This window comes from Lagopus leucura, unplaced genomic scaffold (genome assembly GCF_019238085.1).
Source record: "Lagopus leucura isolate 7727_CA_CO unplaced genomic scaffold, USGS_WTPT01 Super-Scaffold_100159, whole genome shotgun sequence".
NCBI lineage: Eukaryota > Metazoa > Chordata > Aves > Galliformes > Phasianidae > Lagopus > Lagopus leucura.
In genome coordinates this window covers 1196092-1220327 of record NW_024962335.1, presented here as the reverse complement: position 1 = coordinate 1220327, position 24236 = coordinate 1196092, and positions in this window count along the sequence as shown.

Genomic DNA, 24236 nt, shown 5'->3' with positions numbered 1-24236 from the left:
TATAAAGAGATTTCACCAAGTTTGTACCTTTGTAGGTAAGACTTAGAACCACACCAGCCCAAATATTAGCCCCACTGAAAAAAAAACCTACAGTTAATATGCAGACACTGAGAAAAAAATTTTAATAAGGAGGTAGCAGACTTCACTCCATGCAAACAATTTATCTAGGACTCTTTCAGGGTTCTGAATGATTCTTCTTTGTTTTCTTCTCTAGAATTCTGGAAATTTATCATTCTAAAAACTTTTTTGTGTATGAAATGTTTGTTCAGTATGTTCAGTACAAGAGCAATGAGAGAACCATTTGCTACAAGAAGTTTTGAGCCGTTTTCTAATAATTGCCATTACTTAAAAAGAATCCCATCACCATGAGTACTGATTAATTCCTTCTACATTATCACTCTGGGAAGAATTCGTAATTTCATATTTCTATTCAGGCAACCTAAAAGAAGGATAGCTAAGTCCTTTTGATCTTAGAATAGTCAGGGAACAAGCATGGAACTAGATGCATTGGGATGATAATAATCTGACAATAATCTGATTGGTAATGATATATTTCTTCAAGTATTTTTTTATTTTGAATGATGTACCAAAGATAATCAGTGAAAACTGCAGCGATCCTAGATGAGTTTTATTTATTGAGCCTATTAGGTGAAACAAAATTACATTTACTAGTTCAAACAATACTCAAATGCAAACATCAATTTACAGTAGAAATGGTATTTATACAAAGTATACAGGAATAGGTCCTCCTTGATGAGAAGTCCTGATTTAAAGCTTGCTTGAAACAATACAGGAAGTTCAGCTTCAATCAAAAAATAAACTAAGCTCAAATATTCAAGGAAAATAAGAATTATTATTATTATTATTATTTTAATTAAAAAAGACTATAGGATATGAGATACTACTATTTTATCCTGCAAATAAACTTGTTACTGGCTCATATAGAGGAATTAAAGAAGAGGGAGTATTCACTTCAAAGGCTTGAATGGCCAACAGAGGAAAGAAAGAAATTAAATTTAAAAGAATTAGACAGAAGTAAAGGTATTTGCTAGGTAATATCCTTAAAAGTTTCACATGCGATGCCATAATGATAAGAGAATTGCATTTCAGAGGGGAGAGGCCCAGCATGAGGGCAGTTCATCAGTACATGCAAGTCCTGCTTGCACAGCCTGAGCAGCCATGCCTGACAGCTCGAATCTGTCTTTCTAGAAAGGAGACCCTCAGCTAATGCAAGCTGCTGCCAACAACAGCCTACACAAGCCCATTTGGCTGCCAAACTCCGGCAACATCGGGCTGTGAAGCTGTTTTTTCCCGTTGTTGCCAGACTTCTGAAGGGACTGTCACTTTGATGCTTTTTTTTTTTTTAATTTTATGATTTTAACACTTTCATAACAACAAATTAGCAAATATATATATATTATTCAATAAGATGGGACCCCTTGGGAGCACCAGAGTTAACTGCATATGGAGCTCTATACCCACGTTTTGATTTTATGGAGGAAAAGAAACCAAACAAAAGTGAGAATGGGTGAATATTTATCTGCTGTCAGTAACTAGTTTGGCAGCAGTTTTGTTTGCTATGACAAGCCTTCATGAACGGGCAAGAGAGACAGCTGGGCTCAGAGTTGTGCACCTGTAGCATAAATCTCTCTCTCTTCCAGATGATAGGGGACTAAAAAAGTTTTCAACAAGAAAAAAAATATTGGCAAGGGCTTATAATTCTGTAGAAAAATAATAGAAACATTAAACATGCTGAGTGCTGTCTCACAGCTTATTAGAAAGAGTTATCAGCCTGAAAGCACTTTAGAGGCAGACACCATATACAGTGCATTCATTGACAGCAAGCCATCATCCTGCCTCAGATTGAGAAACCACTGAAGTGAAGAAAATCAGTGAAGAAATTAAGCCACCAAGAGCCAGGGTGGAGAAGGTGAAGATTCTAAGCCAATTTATAACCCTTTTAGACAAACATCTTCCTCAAAGTGTAAGGTGCTCTAATGCAAATGCCATAGGTCCTTAGCCTACATTTCTGTGGAATATCTCTCTATATATCTGACAGTACAATCCCTGTTACTCAGGAGTCTTATGCTTCACAGGAGCACTAATGTGCCTCTGTGGATGTGGGATGCACACATTTTTTCTCCAGAAAAAATGAGTTCATTTTGGAAAAAAAAAAAAAAAAATTCTGAAAAAGCTGTTTGTTTTAAAGGGCCCTAGTAAAGGTATTTGCAGTTCTACCTTTCTTGGAGAACTGATAGCTTGTTGTAAAAAAATGTCTCCTTCTTCAGTCATCAGGCTATTATCCTGCAGAGTTTTCTTTCTGTCTCCCAACAACTCTGATAGTACTTTTATTCTCCAGACCTCTCCTATGAAGAAAAGTTGAGGGAACTGGGCTTGCTTAGCTTGGAGAAGAGTAAGAAAGGAAGTAAGAGTCAGGAAAGAAAGAAGGAGATAGACTCTTTAGCAGGGCCTGCTGTGATAAGACAAGGGGAAATGGTTTCAAACTAAAAGAGTGGAGATTTAGATTGGATAGAAGGGAGAAGTTTTTACAAGGGAGGTGAGGCACTGGAACAGGTTGCCCAGAGAGGCAGTGGAAGCCCTGTTCCTGGAGACAATGTCCAAGGACAGGCTGGGAGGGCTCTGGGCAACTGATCTAGCTGTAGGTATCCCCGTTCATTGCAGGGCAGTTGGACTACATGACCTTTAAGGGTCCCTTCTAACTCAAATGATACTATGATTCTATGATTCAGCAGGTCTTGTTTTGATGCTGCACGATTCTCAGGTAACAAAAAATGTTGCTAACAGGCACAGCAATACCCTGCAGCCCTGTGTGCAATGAGGGGTGAATAAACACTTTTATGTACATAATAGAATTTTAAACTGTTACCTTCCCTCACTGGAGATTTTCTGAGCAGCAGCACTGGAAGATCTTTACAGTGGAATCACACCTCCACAACGTATGCTCAGCTGCGGCTGCTGCATTGCTGCACGCCATCTGTCAGGAAGGCAGCCCAGCGGAGCGGTGCGAGAGCAGCCTGGGCTCGTTCTGGAAACATTGGCAGTGGCTGTGTGGCAGAATGACTGGAAGCCTCGTGGGGAGGCAATGCCTTCCTGCTGCAGCCTCCTGAGGAACCCTGTGCAGGAACCTCGTGGGCCTAAAGGCGGAGATGGCGTGTCCAGCCAGATGTGGCTGCAGGCGGTGCGCTGCTCTTGTTGAGGGAGACCTCTCTGATCTGCTCCTGTGAGAGAAGGCTGAGCCAATGCCTCGCAGAGCTTTTTCTCCCATCTTTCTCTTATGTGCTCTCATTAATGAAAATGCCAGCATTTGGCTAATAAAAAATCTGTCGGCACAGAGAATGTGCTTGTGAGCAACAGTAATACGCTCAACTGCATGTAGTGGTAATGGAATAGAGGGGAAACCAAGTGTGCATCAAAAAGAGAAATGGTAAGGATTCATAAGAGATATGAGCTCTATCTGCTCTGCAATCAGAGACAAGGAGCTGTGAATTTACAGTGAATTTCTGCTTTCATTCAGTATGCTTTAGAGAGCTGAATTCAAATCTCACGTGCTATGGGGTACTGCGCCAGATTTCATTATGTATGGAATTTGAAATTAGTAGCAGTTACTTGGTGCCCAGCAGAGCGTTTGACAGCTGTTTGAACCAGAAGCTGATCATCAAGTTCAGAGTGGGAGAGCTGATAAAAGAGGGAAGTCTGGGAAAATCCTAGAGGTCAAGTAGAAGTGCAAGTAGAAGACTTTCTTCAGAGCCTTGTGAACTTTCCCATTAATTTGGCAGTGGGTTGCCTAAGACCTTTATTAAAGCATCGTATGAGTTAATTAGGGATTGTTAGGAGGAGAGAGGTGTGTATGAACACTGCAAGATTAGGCAAAAGTCCTCTTTCAGTGACGAAAGGAATCAGCTGGAGAGGCTCTGGAGTTTTGCAGGGCTTTTAGTAAAAACAGCTGGAATCCTCTCAAGATTCACCAGAGGCTGGTAACTTTACAAATAGGATTGATTTTTCAAAACTTCCTCTAGCAAAAGATAAAAAATGTACTGGACAGTCAGAGATTGTTGTCTAGGATTTATCTATAGTCAGCATAGAGACAGGAGCAGCCACAAAGCAATTCTCTCCATCTGCTTCTTTCTGCTGACAATAAAGGGAGCCATGATGACTATCTTGTGCTGCACCAAAGCACATTTTAAAGGACTAAATTTATGTACAGAGAATGCAACTGAGTTGGTATTAAGCAGTGTCATTTGAAAGCATGCTTTGAAGAACCCGAAAGATAATCCGGTCTCTAATTTTTGGAACTGGTTGAACATTGTCTTTTTAAGGACTTTGTTGTAATTTTGTAATTGTATCTCTCCTAGAGAACAGTTTACTTAGAAGGATAAAATTACATTCAACTGCATTTCTATTAAATAAAAGACATTTTCTGCAAAATGCCTATTCAGAAAACTCTGACACAGTAATCTTCATCTGTTTATTCGCTGTGCAGAGCTTGAATGTGTGTTCCTGGCACTACTGGCTGTGACTAGAATTGCTGCATACTTTAGGAAGTCCCAACAGCTTTGCACTGTTTCTCCCTTTGCACTGATCTGGAAAGATGTACAAGAGAAAAAAAAAAATCATAAATTGCAAGCAAGCTGTTAGGCTGCGTGTTTGCGGTGGGATATGGTGGAAATTAAATTTAAGAGGAAGTAAAAAATGAAAAAGATTGCTTATGGAAGTTATCAAGCTGTCATTGGAGATTTTTAGAAATTACATATGATAAAAGCAGTTAATCTTAACTTCGGACAGACAGACATTTGTATCATGTAACTTCTATTAGGCAGGAGCATTTTGAACTCAGATTGCTTCAGTGGTTTAAAGATGTATAGCCTTGATTAATTTTCCAGATATCAGTTAAAAAGATATTATGCAGCTGAATATTCAGATAAGCAATATGTTGTATTACGCATAGTTCTTGGGTTACAACCAGAGTTAAGTCACAGTCAGTCTTGGATAAACTATGATTTGCCTTGCCAGAACAGTTTCAGAGCCCTGCACCACACTGAGAAAATGCTTACCTCATGAGCCTCTTCTCAGCCCCCTCAATTTCTCCTATATATCAGCATTTCCTTAATAATCACAATTTCTTTTTTAATGACAGAAGTACAAATTGGTTTGGTATTCTTCTCTTTGGAGATCAATGAAACAACAGAAAAAGTCAGTCAGCAGAAATGATACAGACATCAATAGCTGTCTGGTACTGATAGTTCTTTCAGATGATCTTTTAAATATGTTCTTGAATTTCTGACCTTGAGTGCTGCACAGGGCATACTGCAGCATCTTAATATTTAAAAAAAAAAAAAAAAAAAAAAAAAAAAAAGCCCTAACACTTCAATGCATTCAGCAAAAAAACCGTGTCATATTAAAAAAGCTTTACTAGTTTCCATGGTTGAGAAAGAAAATGGAAAATTTTGCTTGAATCTGAAGAAGAAAACAGTGTAGAAGTTGGAATTTAAATTAAGTTTTAAAAATTCTGTGAATTTGAAATGGCTTGTAAAGCTAAAAATGGAATGTTTAAGTGTTCCCACTAAGATCAGAGTAAGTATGAGTATGGAAAGGAGAGAGGGAAAAGGTTAGGAATTAAAAAAATCACATAAAACAGAAACTATCTCCACTTGATGTGATGATGTGAAGCTGTGTGAGAATACAAGGCTCTGTGATAATCCTCAAAGAACAATCCAGTTTAATCCTACTTTATGTTCCATTATTTGTGTATTTTCCTTCTTTACTCTTTCTTTACTTTTCTTTCTTTCTGCTCATAACGATGATTAAAACCAATAAAGAAATATTTTCATGGTGCATTGTGTCACGAGCAGAAAAAGGAACACTGTTAATGAAGTTTCAGAACTAAAATTAAAATTCTAGCAGATAATGTACTTTCTTCATTTTCCTACATGAGCTGTAGCATACTGTACACTTTTGAAATTCAAAGGTGTTGATGCAGTATGTCTTCTTAACACATCTTGCTAAACATATAGTCACTTGAGCTATAAGGCACACTTAAGGATAACACACTTAAAATGTTACATAAAAGGCAACTTCAGAATTCTGAGGATAGAGTTTGTCATTAAAAAGTATAAATCAGAAATCAGTTTTTGTTTAATCACAGCAAAATATTCAATCATCTATTTTGGAAAAAGTCACATTTTTTCACCATCATAATAAATCTTAATGCAAGTACTTCAGTGTGACCATTGGGAAATTGAAGGCACATGTATCTGCTGTACTGAAAAATGAAGAGCTAATTGGGCTAAGTTACTGGAAAACTGAACACTTGCCAATTTCTGAACTTCAAGCCTGCATTCTCCATCTCTCTCTGGCTGCAGTGCTAGATGTTCACTTTATCAACTTGAGAGATCTGATAGCAAGACTCAAACTCAAACTTGAGTCTTGCAAAGTGAAGCAGTTGATTGTGCCACGCCTTGCCAATTTAAAAAGGGAATGGAAAGTCAATATAAAACCAGTGTTGTGTCATGCAATGCACTTTATGGTTTATGTTTTTTTTTTTAATGTAATTTATTTTGCTCTTTAGTTTAATCTCTGAGGTAAGAACCAAACTGTACCAAACTGCCTTTTTAAGTTCAAAAACTGGAATTAAAGGCAGGCAAATTTACTTAGGAGTTCTTGCTCAAATACATAAAAAATTGAAATTGTTTTCTTCATGCAATGTTATTGTATTAAAATGTTAACATTAAAAAAAAATCTTGTAAATGTATATCTCTTGATAAATTTTTTTTTTACTTGGTAGTAAAACTTTGATTAAAAAAAAAAGCCTTTTGAATCCAATCAATCCTAAATATATAGGGTGCTCTAAAAGTAATGCTTCCTTTTCATTTCTATGGAAAATACAACAGATACAAAGACCACAATAACAGTATTTGATAGAGAAAATTCTTAGCTGCAGAACAATATTTTACAACATAGTCACCACCATCAGCTATGAATTTTCTCCAGTGATGAACTAGAGCCTGCATGTTGTGATTTAAACATCTGCAAAATTGGAAGTGACCCAATTTTTCACAGCTGCTATGATGGCATCATTGCAAGGAAAATGTTGCCCACACAGTCCATCTTTTATCAAACCAAACAGATGGAAGTCAGAAAGCACTAAATCTGGACTATCCTGTGGATATGCTGTTACAATCTATCCAAGATTGGCCATGTGCTCAATGGTCTTCAGACTGGTATGAGGCTTGGTGTTATCACACTGCAAGAGAAAGGTTGTCTTTGTCTCTGGCATGACTCTGGAAGTTTGAGCCTTCAGCTGAGGCAGAGTCAGTGATTTGTCCAGGTTTTTGGAAATCCAGAAGGATCACCCCTTACCTATTTCAAAAGACAGTGCATACCACTTTACCCTCAGAGTAATTGAGTAACTTTACCCTCAGAGTAACTGAATTTTTCTTCAGTGGGGAATACACATACTGTTTTGACTCTGCTTATAGTGGTGACCTGCATCTTGTTACCAGTAATGCTGCAATCTGGGAAACTGCCACCTTCAGCCTTGTATTGGTCCCATAGGTCCTGACAAACTTGCATACAGTGTTCTTTCTGATCCTGTGCAAGCATCTGTGGGACCCACCTGGTGCAACTTTGTGGTATTTCAGCGTTGCCACCATTGTCTCCAAAACACTGAGGCTGATATTCAGATCCGTAACATTTCCCTGTTCGTAATCTGCCAGATTACACAAATGAGCTGATCAACACAGTTCATTTCATGGTGTGACAGCTGTGCATGACTGATCAGAACATGGCTTTTCTTTCACACTGCTGCCACCACTGCTGAAACACATCACCCATTGCCTCACTGTGCAGTCCACTAATTGGTATCTGTAAACGTTCAGCAAGCAGTGTCAGTGGGTGTGATTTTTTTCTGCATGGAGGTATTCAGTGACACACCTTTGCCTTATTCATGCTTCTGTGTTGAGACCATTTTGTCAGACTGCCCCTCAGCTGCCATCTGTCACTGCAGGATCACGATCATGGAGTAAAACAATACATTGTTAGTTTGTCTATTTTTCTCCTTCACTGCTAGTTAAAATCTAGTTAAGGTCAGCCAGGAGTTTCAGTGTGTAGATTGGCCACATGTAGGTCCCATGACGCATGCTTAAATCAGCTTATTCCACAGAAACTCATTTCTCTATGTGTGTGGCAGGCACTTACAGGATGTTGTTTAAGTGCTAAAGAGAGTCTCACACAATATTTGGGACGGTGACCTGCTTGCTATTTATATATCAAACTGAGTCAAGCTAAATGGATTTTTGAAAGCCTCTTAATGAAGGTTTAGAGGAAGAAGTGCAATTGAAGAGTGGAGTAAATAGTGCAAAAGATGTTTTGTTCCTGAATATTTATGTTCCTCCAACAGTACTGAACCTACCAAAAACATGCCAAGGTTCATGAATAAGCACAACCGAGGATAGCACACACTACTCCAAACCACTGAAATTAATTTGTCTGTCACATCCTCCCTTTGACAAAGCTGAACACTGTACACTGCTGGTCACCAGGTTAATTGTTCCTGTTTATGAGAAAGCAAAACGATGGATGGCAGGGATGAAGCCTTACTACAGCGTCAGCTCCATTTGTCATGACAAGGGATGCACTGAGAGTCTGCAGAACAAGATGTAGTAAACAGTCTTCCCTTGAAAAAGGTGAACAATAATCCCAGGAGTTCTTTAATGTGACCAGCTAACTACAAACCATCTGAGACTTGTTGAAAAGATACACAGGTGGTTAATTTGAAGAATGTTACTGTCATACATGTGTTTTCAGAACCCAAAAATTAAATACATGTTAAAGTAACATCTCTTGAAAATTCCTTGAAAAACTGTTGGAAGAAAAGTAAATTCATTTACATCTATAATTGCTTGACATTTTCAATTGTGCATGTTGTACCACTGAATATTTTCCTATACTTTATATTAAAAAAAGGTTCACATATGGTTAAATTCACACTTCTTAAAATTTAATTCTGTAATATTTAGTATATCTAGAATATCCTTCAATTTTTTATCTGTATTATTACTTTAAATATGTATTTTTAAGTATTGTTGTGAAGCAACTTCTGTGTGAGAAAAAACAGGAAATTATACTTACAGTACCTGAGCACTCAGGCAAAAATTCCCTAAAAATAAATATATATCACAAGGACACAGTAACTAATCAATAATACAAAGCATTTCTGTTCCTTGGTATCTTTATAACTGCATATGACATACAAGTGCAAAGTTAGAATTTTCACTTTTTTGTTATTTATTTCAGAAGAGTGTCTATAAGCTCTGCTATAATCATTGATTCCTCTGTGTCAATTCCACTTCTTGAAGAGATTCAAATTGCCTCAGAACTCTTAGCTTATTTATATGATGCTTAAATCTCATCCACCCACCAATCACCTCTATCCTAAATTTTTGGAAAGCGTGATTTTGAAGGGTTTTTTTCCACTGCTCTTTTTACAGAAGTGCGCAATATGCATTTAACATTATCGTCACTTAGTCTCAGGTTTGCTGAAGCATAGCTTCTGTCTGCTGAAGCGTACACAACTTTTAAAGTTCATCAGGTTTTTAGAGGCTGTTAAAGAGCCACTCTAGTTAGAAACAATTTTGCTTAACATTTCACATTCTTCCTCATTTCTTTCCTTAACACTTCTACTGCTGAATTTCATGCAAATGCAATTGTAGAATCATAGAATATTCTGAGTTGGAAAGGACACATGAGGAACATAGAGTTCAATTCCTGTCTGCCCACCAAGAAACGTAAGAGCATTTATCTAAGAGCACTGCCCAAATGCTTCCTGAACATTGACAACATTGGCATCATGATCACTTCCTTGGAGAGTTTGTTCCACCACCTGATCGCCAACTTGTTGAAGAACTTTTTCCTAATATCCAACCTGAAGTTATTCTGATGCAGCTTAAAGCTATTCCTTTGCTTCCTAGCACTGGTCACCAGAAAGAAGAGATCAGTGCTTGCCCCATTGCTCTCTTCGTGAGGTCACTATGGGGCTTGCTCTCAGTGTCCTTTTCTCTAGATGGAACTGAACAGTCCTTAATACCCTCAGCTGTGCCTCACAACTCATGGCCTCTAGTTCCTTCACCATTTTAGTATTACACATATATTTGAGACAGAATTATCAGCACAAAACCACTGTTATGGCTTTAGATAAAGAATAAGTAGGTAGCAAGTTGCTTTCCTTTATTTAAGAGGGAGGAAAGAGTCATTGAGTATGTGTATTGTTCAACCACAAGTATTATGAAGAGAATGTTACTTTAAAACAAAAGTAAAACCATCAGCCGTTTTAGAAGATATACTGAAAACACAGAATTTCTACTGATATCTCAGGTTTAAATTTCTGAGTAACACCCACCCTGTGAACAAAAAAAATAATTCAGCAACAACTGAAATTAATGATCTGACTTCCTATGGGTCAGTGCCTTATGTCTGATTGTCTTCAGTATGTTAGAAGGAATAGGATAACTCAAAACTTAAGGAGGACATTTCTAAGGTGTTTCTTCAGGGTGAATTCTCCATTGCTTAGTGAATGAAAAGCAGCTTTTCCTTTACCAGGGCAAGTGGAAAGATGCCATAGCAGCATAAGACTTGACAAAGTTAATTAACCCTAAGACCTTTAGTTTTCTGCTAAATGTGGTTGAAATTGTCCAATAAAGTAAAGAGAAGTTGAGATTTCTTTTCAGCGTGAAAGTAGGCATGAAAGACAAAGCACAGAACCACATCCAATTTTCCAAAGAAAATTTAAGTCCTTTCTTCCTCACCCACTGACCACCCACCAATGACTTACATTCTCCTCTGGCCAAACGATTATTACAGTCAATGCCACTTATTTTAGGGCTGTTAATGCTCATGAAGATTATGGCTACCTTCTCCTCATACAGTTTGATTTCCATTTGCACACTTTATTTTTCATCAGGCTGTTCCTAACAGAAGGTGCTGAAATCTCTCTCAGTAATTCCTTATAATTTTGGCTCATAAAGAAATAAGAATGCATCTCCCAGGTGAAGAAGTATAACCCATTTGCCAAGTATCTTGCTAAACACCATATTAATTTTCAGTTGGCCTAAATATGGCATGCCTTCAACTAAAATGCAATTATTTGCAAGTATGCTTGGAAAATAAGTGCTGCAGACTTTCCTATCTATTTCACTTCATGCAATGTACTTCATCTTCACTTCCCTAAATTAAAATATAATCTCATAATATGTTTCAAGATCTCAAACCAACATTTCATTAATTTTCAAAGACAACTGAGCATATTTTAAATGCTAGCTTTGTTCATAGTGAATAATATTTTCATTTTCCCAGTGATTTTTTTATTTGTAAATTTCCTTTCTTAGATAATGTAATGTCATGGGGGCTACACTGCTGAATCACCTTTAATTATGGAACACTACTTCCCTGCTCACATCTTGTAATCTCTGCTGGGTGGTACACAGCACACAAAATGTGCTTCCCCCTCCTCAGTGTAAGTAGAGGTACTTTTTTGCCAACAAGTGCAGATCATAAGGTCAGTAATGAAATGACACGTGCATAGTTCAGAGTCTCAAGGCTCAAAAAAGAAGCAGGAAAGAAAGCCTAGAAACACACCTGCATGGAGCTCAGGAAAAAAAAAAAAAAAAAAAAAAAAAAAAACAACAACCCAACGATTGCATAAGGTCCTCTGTAAGCAGTAGGGTGGAAGAAGAAGCAACGAACAGAGGGAGACCCTATGAGCAGCACCATGTCTGAGGCCAGAAGGGCTGGTGGTGCTGACATCCCCGTGTGGAGCTTGCCATGCTTGCTGTAGCAAGTTCTGTTGCTGGCCTGGCTCATGCAGGCTGATCACACACCCAATCCACATGAAAGGATATGCCAAAGCAGTCGGTCATGGCTGCTGAGGTGGCTCCAGCTGGGCTCTGGTTATGCCTGAGCAGCTCAGCTGAGCAGCTAAAGCACTGCTCTACCTCCACATGCCCATGGGCAAGGCTCCAGAAATGCCTTGTAAGTGGCAGCCGCCTCTGTCAGAAAGAATTAATCTGCTAATGGCAGGAGATATTGCAAGCGATTAGGTGCCTTATTGTAACAAGTGCCTCGCTGTACCATGTTCTCAGACTGAAGGAGAGAGATTATGCACAAATATTGTGTTCATGTTTGGTGTACGTACCAGCAACTTTCTGATGCCCTCTGGCACAGGCCTCCTGGCTGGCAACAAGTCCAGCCGCACAGCAAATGCCATTTTCAATTTGTGGAAGCAACAAGACTGAGGTCTTTTGAAGGAAATGACTGATCTACGGAAATTCTTCAAGGGATAATTTAGAGAAGGGGACAAACCAGGAGCAACCCTATGTGAGGAACCTGTCATATGACACTTCAGAGGGAGAGGGCACAGAGTTGAGCAGAGATATTTCTTCATCCTGTGTCTCTTGTCTCCTTATTGCTGCATTAGAAGTTGTGTGGCCTGGTCAGCACTGTGTGTTTTATCTCAAAACTCGACACATCAAGAAAAGTGATGTTTCAGAATCTGACAGATCTATGTTTTTCTGCTATCACAGATCTTATTAAAAAACAACAACAATCCCAGTGCTTCACTGATATATTTCTGTCATACTCTATTTAAAAATCCAAATTAGAATTTCTAAAATTCAATTGCAATGTTTTAGTAAAGAGACAATGTAAGAATGACAGTTTCCTAAAGATGATTTTATTCTGCAGGCCTACTAAATTGAGGTGCTGTGCTCTGTGACAGATACCCTTAGTGCTTACTACACACATTATGTTAGGGGGAAAAGCATCAGGTTCACAACTCAATCTCAATATATCATCTGAGCATAGTACATTTTTGTGTGTGTCTAGCTAGTATCAGTCTTTAACTCATTCAATACCCATTTCTGTAACAAATCAAGAATAAAAATACATTTAATTACATCATGCATCAGAAATTAATTAAATAAATAAATAGAAGTTTGTCATGAAACAGCTCTTATGGGAACTAAGCATGGATTTCCTAGAAGTAGTCAGCTCAAGAAAGTAAATGAATAATAGATATTTTATCCCAAGACTTCAAGGAATATCCATCTAATTTTTATTAAAGAAGACATGAATTGATCAAAGTAGGCTATACTCACACAATGATATATTTTCAATTATTTATAAAAAAAAAATAGGAAAAAAAAAAGGAGTTAGGGATTAACTGCAAAATATGCAAAATATATATATATATTTTTAAGAGATAGTATAATTTGTTAGCTGCAGCACCTCCTTGCCTCTCCTGTTTGACCACTGCCCTTAAGGATGTGTTTTACAAAGGGCTTGAGCACCTAGACTGTCAAGAACTGGAAACGTATTTAAGTGATACAAAGATCCATAAATTTAATGCCAGCATTATCTACAAGAAACACATATATTTCTACTTACTCCTCACCTCACCTCATTCAGCTGAGAAAATCTGCAGTACTTAATTCAGTGAATGCAAACTTGCATATGAATGGCTAAAAGGGAGGGAAACCTCAAACTTATGTTGATTTTATTATAGAAAATTGTAATAAACTTATCTGACTTTAAACAAGAGCAGATTCAGGTATTATGACATTTTCCTCTCACATGCTCTTTTACAAGACTGACATACAGATCTTCAGAGGTAAGTCAACTGATCTGGAAAGCTTTCTCTTCACAGTGCTGTAATGAGTTCTGTCAGCCACAAAGCCACAGCCCTTCAGTCACTCTCAGTGAACTAACATACACCCCAAAGAGGATGACACAAGGATGTGGTCCTACATCTTTACACTGCAGATTTCTAAGTGTCAGTTTGGTTCACGTGTTTTAAAATCTGCCTGTATGTTTTAGGATCTTTGAGCATATGCAAACAACCCTACCTTTTTCTCCTTGCATTAAAACCCTTCCCTTGCATTCCTAGAGCTGCACTATGCAACACAACACAGAATTAGCATAAACAACAACAGGGAATGGCTGTGATGATAGGAGTGTGTGTGGACTCAGTGGATGGACACAGACTATGAAGGAGAATGAGAAATGGATGGAGATCTTTAGATCTTTCCAGAAGAAGCATTCCTCTCATCATGTCCTACCCAAATACAGTAAAACCAAAAATCACAAGGAACACAAATACAAGTTGCTACTCTGATCTATGTTGACTGGAATAGAAATAGTTAATGATTTTTTTTATTTCTATTTTTTAAATTTGCAAATCATGAATAGCTTGCAGACTTGGAGAAGAAATGAAAACTGTTTTACTATGAAAGCAAAATGTGATTGCAGTACTGCTGTCTCCACCTACACAATGACAAGAACAGGACAGAGTTGCAAAGTTTAAAGGCAAAGTGGATTCTAAGTAGGGGGGGAAAGAATAACGAACAAAAAGAAATCTTGAGAGAAAGCTGTATATGTAACTTTAACTATAGCTTTTCATCAGGACACTGGCAGTACAGAAGCTTTTAAAGGCATTGCATTGTCTGAAATCCTTGAATTTAAATATGAGAAAATACATTAAGGATGATTGTGTGCTAGCCAGAAAAAGCAAACTGTTCCTTCCTGGCTTTTGATGAATCATGTGAATGATGCAGTAAAACAGATAGTGCACTAATGGTCAATACTTTATGGAAGGCTGCCTTGAGATGACATCTACATTCCATAATGTGTGTATTATTGTTCAGAAAATTTTGGGGGAATGCAAGGGATTTAAAAAACAAACAAAGAAACAAAACCAAAAGATCACAAAGAGCACAAGATGGTGTTTCTAACCTAATTCCCAAACAGCTATGATTCTCAGTCAGAGCTTCACAAAAACACAAATCAAAACAGGAAAAATAAAAGGAGGAAACAATTACATACATGAAGAAAAATGCAGCTTAGAATCTAAGGAAATAAGGACCCAAATAAACTCACATAATAAAATCACATGGGTGTTTTGCAAGCAAACTGCATGCATGATAATGAAGTTAAACCAGTTATGTGGAAATATAGATGATACATCAAAGTAATTTATAAAATATTAAATACAATGTAATATTGGCAATTATGTAGAGTATAATAGAGCATATAATAGATAGTGATTTACATGCAGGGCTGTTAACATATTGTTGAGATTTGGCTCTGTGTATTCTGGGCCACCAAGTACTGTTCTTTTTTTTTTTTTTTTTTTAAACATCACTTGAAATTTTACATTATCACTTTCAAGAGTATTTTATGGAGATGCCTGTTCACCAGCTAGGATTAGATGCTGCCTTCCAGGGTAAAGAATTCCAAATTTCATTCATTGCTTCTGTAATTATTATAAGTGACTTCTAATCAGGATTTAAGGACCATGCCTATATTCTCATTTTTAATTACAAACTGAGGTTTGAAGGACTTTAACTTGACTTGAGTGGCCTTGATGTATGCAGCTCACGATTCATTCATACTAGCCCACCAATTATTCCATTACTGCTTGGGAAGAGAAAGCAACCTTTCTTTTTATAGAGAACTCAGTCACTAATATATGTCACTCTTGAAATCACAGTATCTTAAAAATCTACATTACATAATGTGATGTTTTTAGAACAAGTTAAAGCAACAAATAATTTCAACTAGATCTGCAATTCAGTGTATCTGATAGAGAAAAGTTTTCTTTAATGAGAAATGTTCTACTGATTAGGAAACCTCTCTTTAACCCAATTTCCAAGACAGGCTGCCTGACAGAATTAGCTGTAAACTAAATTTTCCAGGAGCTGTATGCTACTGACATTGGATTTGGAAGTCATGGGACTGAATCACAAAATAATAGGACTGTTTGTGTTGTAAAGACCTTCAAGACCTTCAAGTCCAACAATCACCTAGTGAGTCCCACTATTCTCTCTATGAAGAAATTCTTCTTAATATCCAATCTAAACCTCCCCTGACACAACTTGAGACAATTTCCTTGAGTCCTGTTACTTTTCACCTCAGAGAAGAGACAGGTACCTCCTTGCTGCCACCTCTTTTCTGGCTCTCCTAGCTGTGGAGAGTGATGCAGTCTCCTCTCAGCCTTCTCCTCTCAAGACTGAACAGCCCCAGTTCTCTCAGCTGATCCTCATATGTCTTGTTTTCTAGTCCCTTCATCAGCTTCATTGCTCTTTTCTGCACATGCTATTGTAGTCAATTCTTGTAGTCAGGGCCCCCAAACTCAACACAATAATCAGAGTACACTCTCACTAATACCAAGTACAAAGGGATAATAATTTCTGCAGTCACATTAACACTCCAAAGAAAATCTTGGGCAGTGAGTGGATATAGAAGGAAGACTACTGCTTTCAAAATGCAGTTTATTGATGTGTCACCACTTCAGCACTTGTGGGCCCTCTGCCCAAAGACATGTTTTTCAGCAAAACACAAGTGGGACCACTCCCTTTGTGCTGGCAGAGGTGCCCTGTTCATCTAAGCAGAGCAGGAATACAGCACATTTTCCACCTTTCTGAAAGTTAGAATATTCAAGACATAAGAAACTTAACCTAGCTTCTTCCGAAGCAATGCTTTGTATACAAGTCAGCTAATAAAATCTAAAAGGAGTCCTGTTTTTTTATTTTTCCAGTCTCCAAATATACTTTTAAAGTTATGCCTTTGATCAGTCCAACAACAAATTTTTGAGTCTGGGGATAAACTATCAGATCAGTGGAACTGACTTTAAATCATAACAAAAACTGCAGTGGTCTTGACTTCCTATTCACATCATTAGAAAACAAACTGGACAGTCCATATAAAAAAGACAGAGTTGTTCCAGGACGTGTCTTCTGCCTATGAGTGATTAATATGTAAAGTCAGCTGAAAAACATTTTTTTTCCTGGCAGGTGAAAACAGAGATACCAGGACCATATTCATCTCCAGCGACAATTCATTAGCCTCAACAGAATTACAGTAGGACAGCTTTTAACGTTGTTTCACAAACAAAACATAACTGAAACTTCTCTGTTCTTCATGAATAAATATTGAACAGCTATTTCCATCTTCATTTACCTAGACTGCTTTAAAGGAAATAATTTGCAAAGCTGTGAGATGCTTTCTGTTTTTTTTTCAGACAAACAATGCTTTTATCCTCACACACCTGTGTCTTCTAACTGGGGAGATTAATCAGCAGTGTTCTCTGAAAGAGAAAGTATGTTTTTAACTAATTATTCTAAATGCTCTAGCAAAGTGTTTCTGAATACACAGTCTCATTTACTATGTTAATCAACAGAAGCATCAATTAGTGTCACACGCTGTAGAAAGCCTTTGGAGTACCTCTCCTGCTCTGCAGGACTGGGGATCAGGGCACTGTTTTTTTTTTAGTTCCTTGAAGAAACTCTTCTCACTTCCTAATCGGATAAAGCTGTCTGCTTGAGCTGCTGTGAAGCTTAACTAGTAAGAACCTTACTTTGACTCTTTGATGGCCCAGTCATCTTTGAGCAAGATAAAAACATTAAAAAGAAGTTTTGGGTGGGGAGTGACACACTTAACACTGCTTTAAGATTAAAAATTTATGACTGTTAATATATCTGTGTTAATATGTCTGTGTGTTATGTCGGCTCTCACTGGCTCAGATTACCTTTCTTCTGAGACATAGGGGAGAGAAATTCTAATGACAGACTAGATGAAAATCCCAGCCCAGTACTTCAAATGGAGGCATGTCATTGTGAACAGCCCCAGCTTCGTTATTCCCAAAAGCGCCCAGGGCAGTTCTTTCAGCTGTAACATAAGGATACTCCTTGCTAGCGCTGTGCTCTAGGGGAAGGGATAACATGGGATTTTCTCTTCTTCTTTCCTGAAGGCAAATGATTCAATAGAGCAAAGAAACTGAATATGCCTATAGAAGCCTCGCTTTACATCAGCTGCCCTTCACCATCTAGACACTTTTATAATGCGCTAAGAATTCTGTAGTTCATGTTAATCTGCGGTGAGGCTTTAGTAAAGAAAAACTGTAGCATTTTACAATTCATACTCTCACCAGTTCACATTCATTCCTTGAGGAATTCACAATACAGACAGATAAATCTTTAAGATAGAAAAATCTATATAAAACAGTCGAGACTGCCATCTGCTCTTTTCTATTATAAATTTTAAAATGTTAACTGTTATGAAGTCTTCCTATATTTATACGTGGATATAGTTAATTATTGAAGGCTTTTATTTCAAAAAGACTCTTCAATGGCACATGTTAGGTGGTAGTGAAAGCACAGGACTGAGGCCTTGCTGACAAGTCCATTGCCCAGCCTGAGATCCCATAGGTGCAACCATACAAATGCTTGTGCAAACACAGTTTCGTATCAGCTTATGAAGCACAGCAAGAGCAGCTTAAAGCACCATTCTGCATTGTGGCTTTTCCCAACAGAATTATGTACATATACATCCTACAAAAATGGTTGCTCTGACAAAATTTACCAAGCTAGAAAACTGTAGGCAGTCTAACACCAAAACCATGTAGTGTTTTTCATGTTTGTGGTGCTGCCAGGTTGAGATGAGTTCTAACAGATGAAAATTTGACATTTTGGCAGCATTTTCAGTGATATTTTTGTTAGAGGCAATTTTCACATTGTCATCACCTTATATTTAAATATTTTAACTTACTTCTTTGCTAATTTATTTATATATTTTCTTCTTTTTTTTTTTTTTTTTAACAATGCTGATCAAAACTATGTTCTTAATTATATGTTGCAGCTCCATTGTTCTGATAGGGAAGTGGGAAATGCAGCAAGCAAGCTTGTTTTCCTATTCAACTTCTAAAAATACTGAGCATTTTTAATGTTCATGTCATTATAAAGCAATAAAGAGGGCCTCTTAAAAATAAAAAAAGAGAAATGAAATTTGAACCTGCTCCAAATTGTGTTAGTTGGAGAGTATCTGATTTTATTAGCAAGTGCATCAGGCCCAGAGAGTCAATTTTGATCCTTTCCAGTACAGTCTGGAATTAGAAACAGCAATTTAAAAAATTTTCCCTCTTTTTTTTCTTTTTTTCCCCCCTCTTTCTTTACTTTTTATTTTTGTTTTGTTTTTCTTTCTGACTGCTCACATCATCTGAACAGCTCCCTTTAGCATTCATATGAGCTTCTCTGAGGTCGTATCATCCACCAACTTCCTGGATCTGAGATACAGCAAGACAAATTTAAGCTGCATGATGTTATTCTGTTCTGTTTCTTCTATCTTTCAGCAACAGATACCAGCTCAGAAGGGCACTTTAATTCAATTTGGATTCTATACTAGGAGCCTTATATATATATATCCCTTCCAGTGGTATTCCCTTATGAACAAAATCTGTTTACCTCAATGAGAACTGGTTGCCATGTGGAAATGAAGTTATTAAGATATTAACTTCTCATATATATACATATATATATAGTACAAGTCTTAGTTACTAATGTTGTGGCCAGGAAAAGGGAGAAAGAAAAAAGTGATTAAATGATTCAATTTCTTTGTCTCGACATGCATTGCCCATTTCAGTGTTTTGATAGAGAAAAAATTACACCAAGATTTTTATCATCAGTTACTTCTGTAAACTTCTACAAATTTGAAAAAGGTGCTCTCTTTCCTACACAACAGAAGACTCTAGAATTTACTAGAATCTAGAATTTCCATGAGTACTACTTTCTTTGATATTAGAATTTTAACATCTCTTTATACTCCTTATTAATCTCCTTGATTAATATATCATCACTTCACTCCTTAATGCCCCAGCCAGAACCCAGTCAAACACTGGCTAGTCTCCCCTTCATAAAAGACACATCTACGCCACTAGTTAAACCTAAACTTCTTTTAAACACTACTTAATTAGTCCTAAGACTCCTAGCATAATCAGTTACCTCTTGTTAGTTTATAAAATGGCACCTTGGAGAAATTCAGCAGGAGAAAAGCTCTAGAGAAACTCCCTTGGTCACAGGAGCATTCATTTTATCCACAGTTATAAGGAACTGCCATCATGTGTATAACTAATTTAGGAAAAATACAGTTTCAATATATATCAACTATTCCATGGTGTTTTGGGACTATACATTTTTAATTCCAAATAATAGCCTTTGCCTTCACTCTTCAAGTGATTAAACATATATAAATTAATGAACATTTCATATTATGAATAATTTGCATAGATATTACAAATGTAAAAAGTGCTAAAAATATATGAAGATTACAAGTGAAAAATACGAGAGAAATATAGAAAAGATTAATCACAGTAAAATAATACATTCCCAAATTTCTGTGCAAGTACTAGAGAAATTTCCCCATCAGTATCTAATCGTTCTGGATGGTCAGAAGCAGAGACATCATGAAACTCTTCCTGTTTATAGTGTTGTCTGTTCTGTACGTTATATTTTCCTTTGCCCCCAGTCTTAAGGATCTGCATCAATATTCATCTATATTTCCTGATACAGGCTCTGCTAAGTGTTTCTATTTAATGAATTGGTTCAGTCTGTTTTCAAACCGATTGCCTCAAGTTCCATCTTCCATTAATCTTCCTTGCTGACCATGACAAAGCTTGCATAAATTTGTCCCACTCAGATGAGTGGCATATCATTTTTCAACTTCATGTTACATCTGCAGAAGCAGCTTCTCTTTCCCTTGGCCAAGGACAGTGCTTCTTGAACAACTAAGCAGCAATTAAAAACTAAGCAGCATCTTCTGGCTTTGTTAGACCAAGTAACCAAGTAACTTGATACAAAGCAAAGCCTGAGCTTTGCTGTGGTTTGCAAAATCAAATAGATAAATAAATAAAAAAGAACAACTGCAGTACCACTTTACTCTCCTGCATGGATTCCTCTATTGTAAAGAGAAATGAAAAACAGTTTATCTTATTTTAGCTCTTTCCATAGAAATACGGAACTAAGTATAAGCAGAGGCTTTATAGACGTTTTTAACCTGGACTAAAACAAGAAGCAATCTGCTCAAGGCCATGGAATAAACAATTTCAAAACAAGTTCTGAGAGAGCTGACCATCAATCAAATTTACCTGATAAAGTAAGTTTTCAAAGACATCAAGAGATATTTTGAAGCCAGCAGAACAGAATGGTATCACCCAGTGTACAGTTTTTCTGCTCACCCATTCAGGGAAAACTGTTTCCTCTCCTCCCTTCTGGCTCCAGGAAGACAAAGAAGGAAAGGCAGAGCAGTCATTTGTGCTCATGTACATGGCAAAGAAAAGTTCAGCAGTAAATGGTGCCTTGGGATTAAGGTACAGTGAAATACCATAAATCAGCTTTTGGACAAGACAGTTGAGGAGAACTTCTAGAACAAGAAAACGTACTCTAGCAAATTAGCTTCATCTTTATACCACTGCTGTGGAGATGAGCTTCACATTGATGGTAGTGGACAGAAAACAGTAGCGAAGATCAGTTAGAAAGAAAACTAGAGCTCAGATCTGTCATTGATTACATAGTGATACCTAGTCCTAGCTGTGTCTAGGATATTTCTTTTTTTTTAATAAAGAATTGGACTAGAGTAAATCTATGTGTACACCTACTATTTTAAATATTAGATATCATTTTTCACTTTCTCCTTGGGAATCTCCACTCTCCTCACTCCCTGTAAAACTCCAGGCATTTCTGAAGTGTACCTTTGGGAAACTGCTTTTATTAGCTTATAGATAGGCTGAGCAACCATACTGTTCTGGCTGACATTTCAGTGCCTCCACATTTTATTACAAAAATAAATCTTTTTCTGAGGAAAATCCTCTTCAGTGTTAAGAGTGTCAGAGAATTGGCACAAGCTGCCCAGGGGGGCTGCAGAATCTTCATCTCTGGAGGTATTCAAAACTCACCTAGATGTTTTCATGTATAACCTACTGCAGGGAACTGCTCTAGAAGGAGGTTGGACTAGGTGGTCTCCAGAGGTCCCTTCCAACAACTATAATTCTGTGATTCTGAAATTCTAACATAATTAAAAAGGAAAACTAAATAGTTTTCTATGGCATAAGAGGAGTTTAACATTTATACAGAATGTTTAACTGAGGTGACAATGAAAACGAATCTAGCAGCTGGAAATGATATGCTGTTTCAACTATGTAATTTTATTTTTTCCATATTTATCTTTGGAAAAAGTATTGGCACAGACAGCTTCCAGAAAAAGTTGAAGAATGTAATTTGAATGCTTCAGTAAAGCTACAAGAACACGAAAACACTGGAATGGTGTTTTCCAGGCTTAAGTGGACTAGGCATTACACACATCACTGCAGTTCAGAAATACATTATTTCCAGAACAGGTAAACGAAGAAATTGTGTCAAATTTAACAATGCTAGTAGCAAATATATTTGCCAAGATTATCCCTTGCTACTTATTCTGTTCAGATAGCAATGTTTTTTCTTCTTTCAGGCAATTCCAGGAGGACAGAGAGTCATTCCTGTGCCAGCACTACTGCCAGCTAGACTGAAAACTGAATGTGTTTGCAGAGTTACAGAAGTAAAGAATTCATGATGCTACTACATGGAGACTGCAATTGATTGGCAGTATTGTATCCAAGGAGGAAGAAGGACAGAGAGGGAAAGAGACAATAATTGTGAGGAAAGGAAGGGGAGGGGGAAATCTAGGCATACATCAGCTGCTCTCAATATCATTATTTGCCTCACATCATTGTGTATAGGGAGGAACAAGTTCTGGGAAGCCTGATTCTTTCTAGCTGACCTGTTTTAGGCAATATTGTAGGAGTAAGGCAGTGAACATAAGTCAAATGATGACTTTGCTGTACAGTGATCTTCATAGCCCGGAGAAAAAAAAATCATTTGATTTCAGGAGATAAATATTTTCCTTTCCCCCTTTTCCGTATCAGCTAGAGTTGAAAAGTTAATCCTCAAGCTTTTTACTAAGTGTTACCTTGTTTTCACTGATCAAATATTTCTCCACCCTCATCGATACAACCATTTTATTAAAGACTGGATGCTTTTCTTCTCTTTACTGGTTAGATAGTATCTCCATAATCCTTCATACCATCTGTGTTGTATACAGTCTTGCTGATGGTAGCAGAGCTGACTGACTCTGTCACGTGCCTTTTGATTACACAACACAGGAACTTCAAATGTGACACCAGGAGAAAGGGGGAAGACACAGTCCAAGTGAAAATAATTTATTGAACCCAAACCTGGTCTTTCCATGAGGCAGAGGAGTAAGATAATACAGAGATAAGCTAACTCCCTTTCCCAGTGCCACACAAAGCACAAACAGAAAAAGCCCTATTAAGTCATACAGTCCTCTGAATCATCCCTGCACAGCTGTCCTCTGCAGTCTATTGTACACTCTTGTTTGAACTGACACAGCCACTTGGGAATTTATTCTACAATCTTCTAGATCTCATTCTGAGAAAGTAAAGGGATAACAATTACAAAAACTTGCCATTTTTAAAAATCATACATGAAGATTACATATGAAACTACATTGAAAGGACACTCCAAAGTTTAGAAATGTTGATATTAATATTCAAGTACTCAACTTTATCTGCAGCTACATGATGATACACTCTCCTTTGAAACAATTGCATGCAACTGGTTTTCCCTACCTTTCCATGTCTCATTTAGAATGGACTGTGATCACCTAATGAGGTGACAATGACCGTTTTGCTTTCTTCTCATTTTCCAGAATTTGGTTTCAGGCACCACAAACCAAACCTTCTGAAGATTAATCTCCTTGAAATCTTTTCTCTGGTGCTCTTCACAGTACTATTTGGAAGTTTCACATACAGAGTGCTTGGTCACTTTTGGGAGCTGATTGGAGTGGCGTTAATTCCATCCAACAGCTGGAGAACCCAGGCATGGAGACCTCCTAGTGTTTAGATACTCAGCCTTAACCCCAAGAGCATATTCAGAGTTATGCTCTACTGTATCCACCTGAAATGCAGCTGCTACTGCATCAATTACAGTGAAGTACATGTGGTACTCCAGCAAATCAGAGTATGTGTCCCAGGTTGAGCTCCAGAAACCAAGGGATGTAACCCATGAGAGTAAGTACAAAGCGATATTTAAAAGCTGGATAAACCAAAACCCCAGACCCTACAGACTGGCTCCACTTCATTTACAGAATTCTGCATCCTCCAGCTCCCTGTACAATATATCTAAGAGAAAGATTCACTGAGTTGCTGATTCACAAACTCTCCAGTGGAACCTTTTTCACATTGCATGAAATAAATACATATTCACTGAATGAGAGAAGCAGAAAAAGCTTTCAGCTTAACAGATGGGCATTCATGGGCACATACTTGTGGATAATAGCTGCAAAAC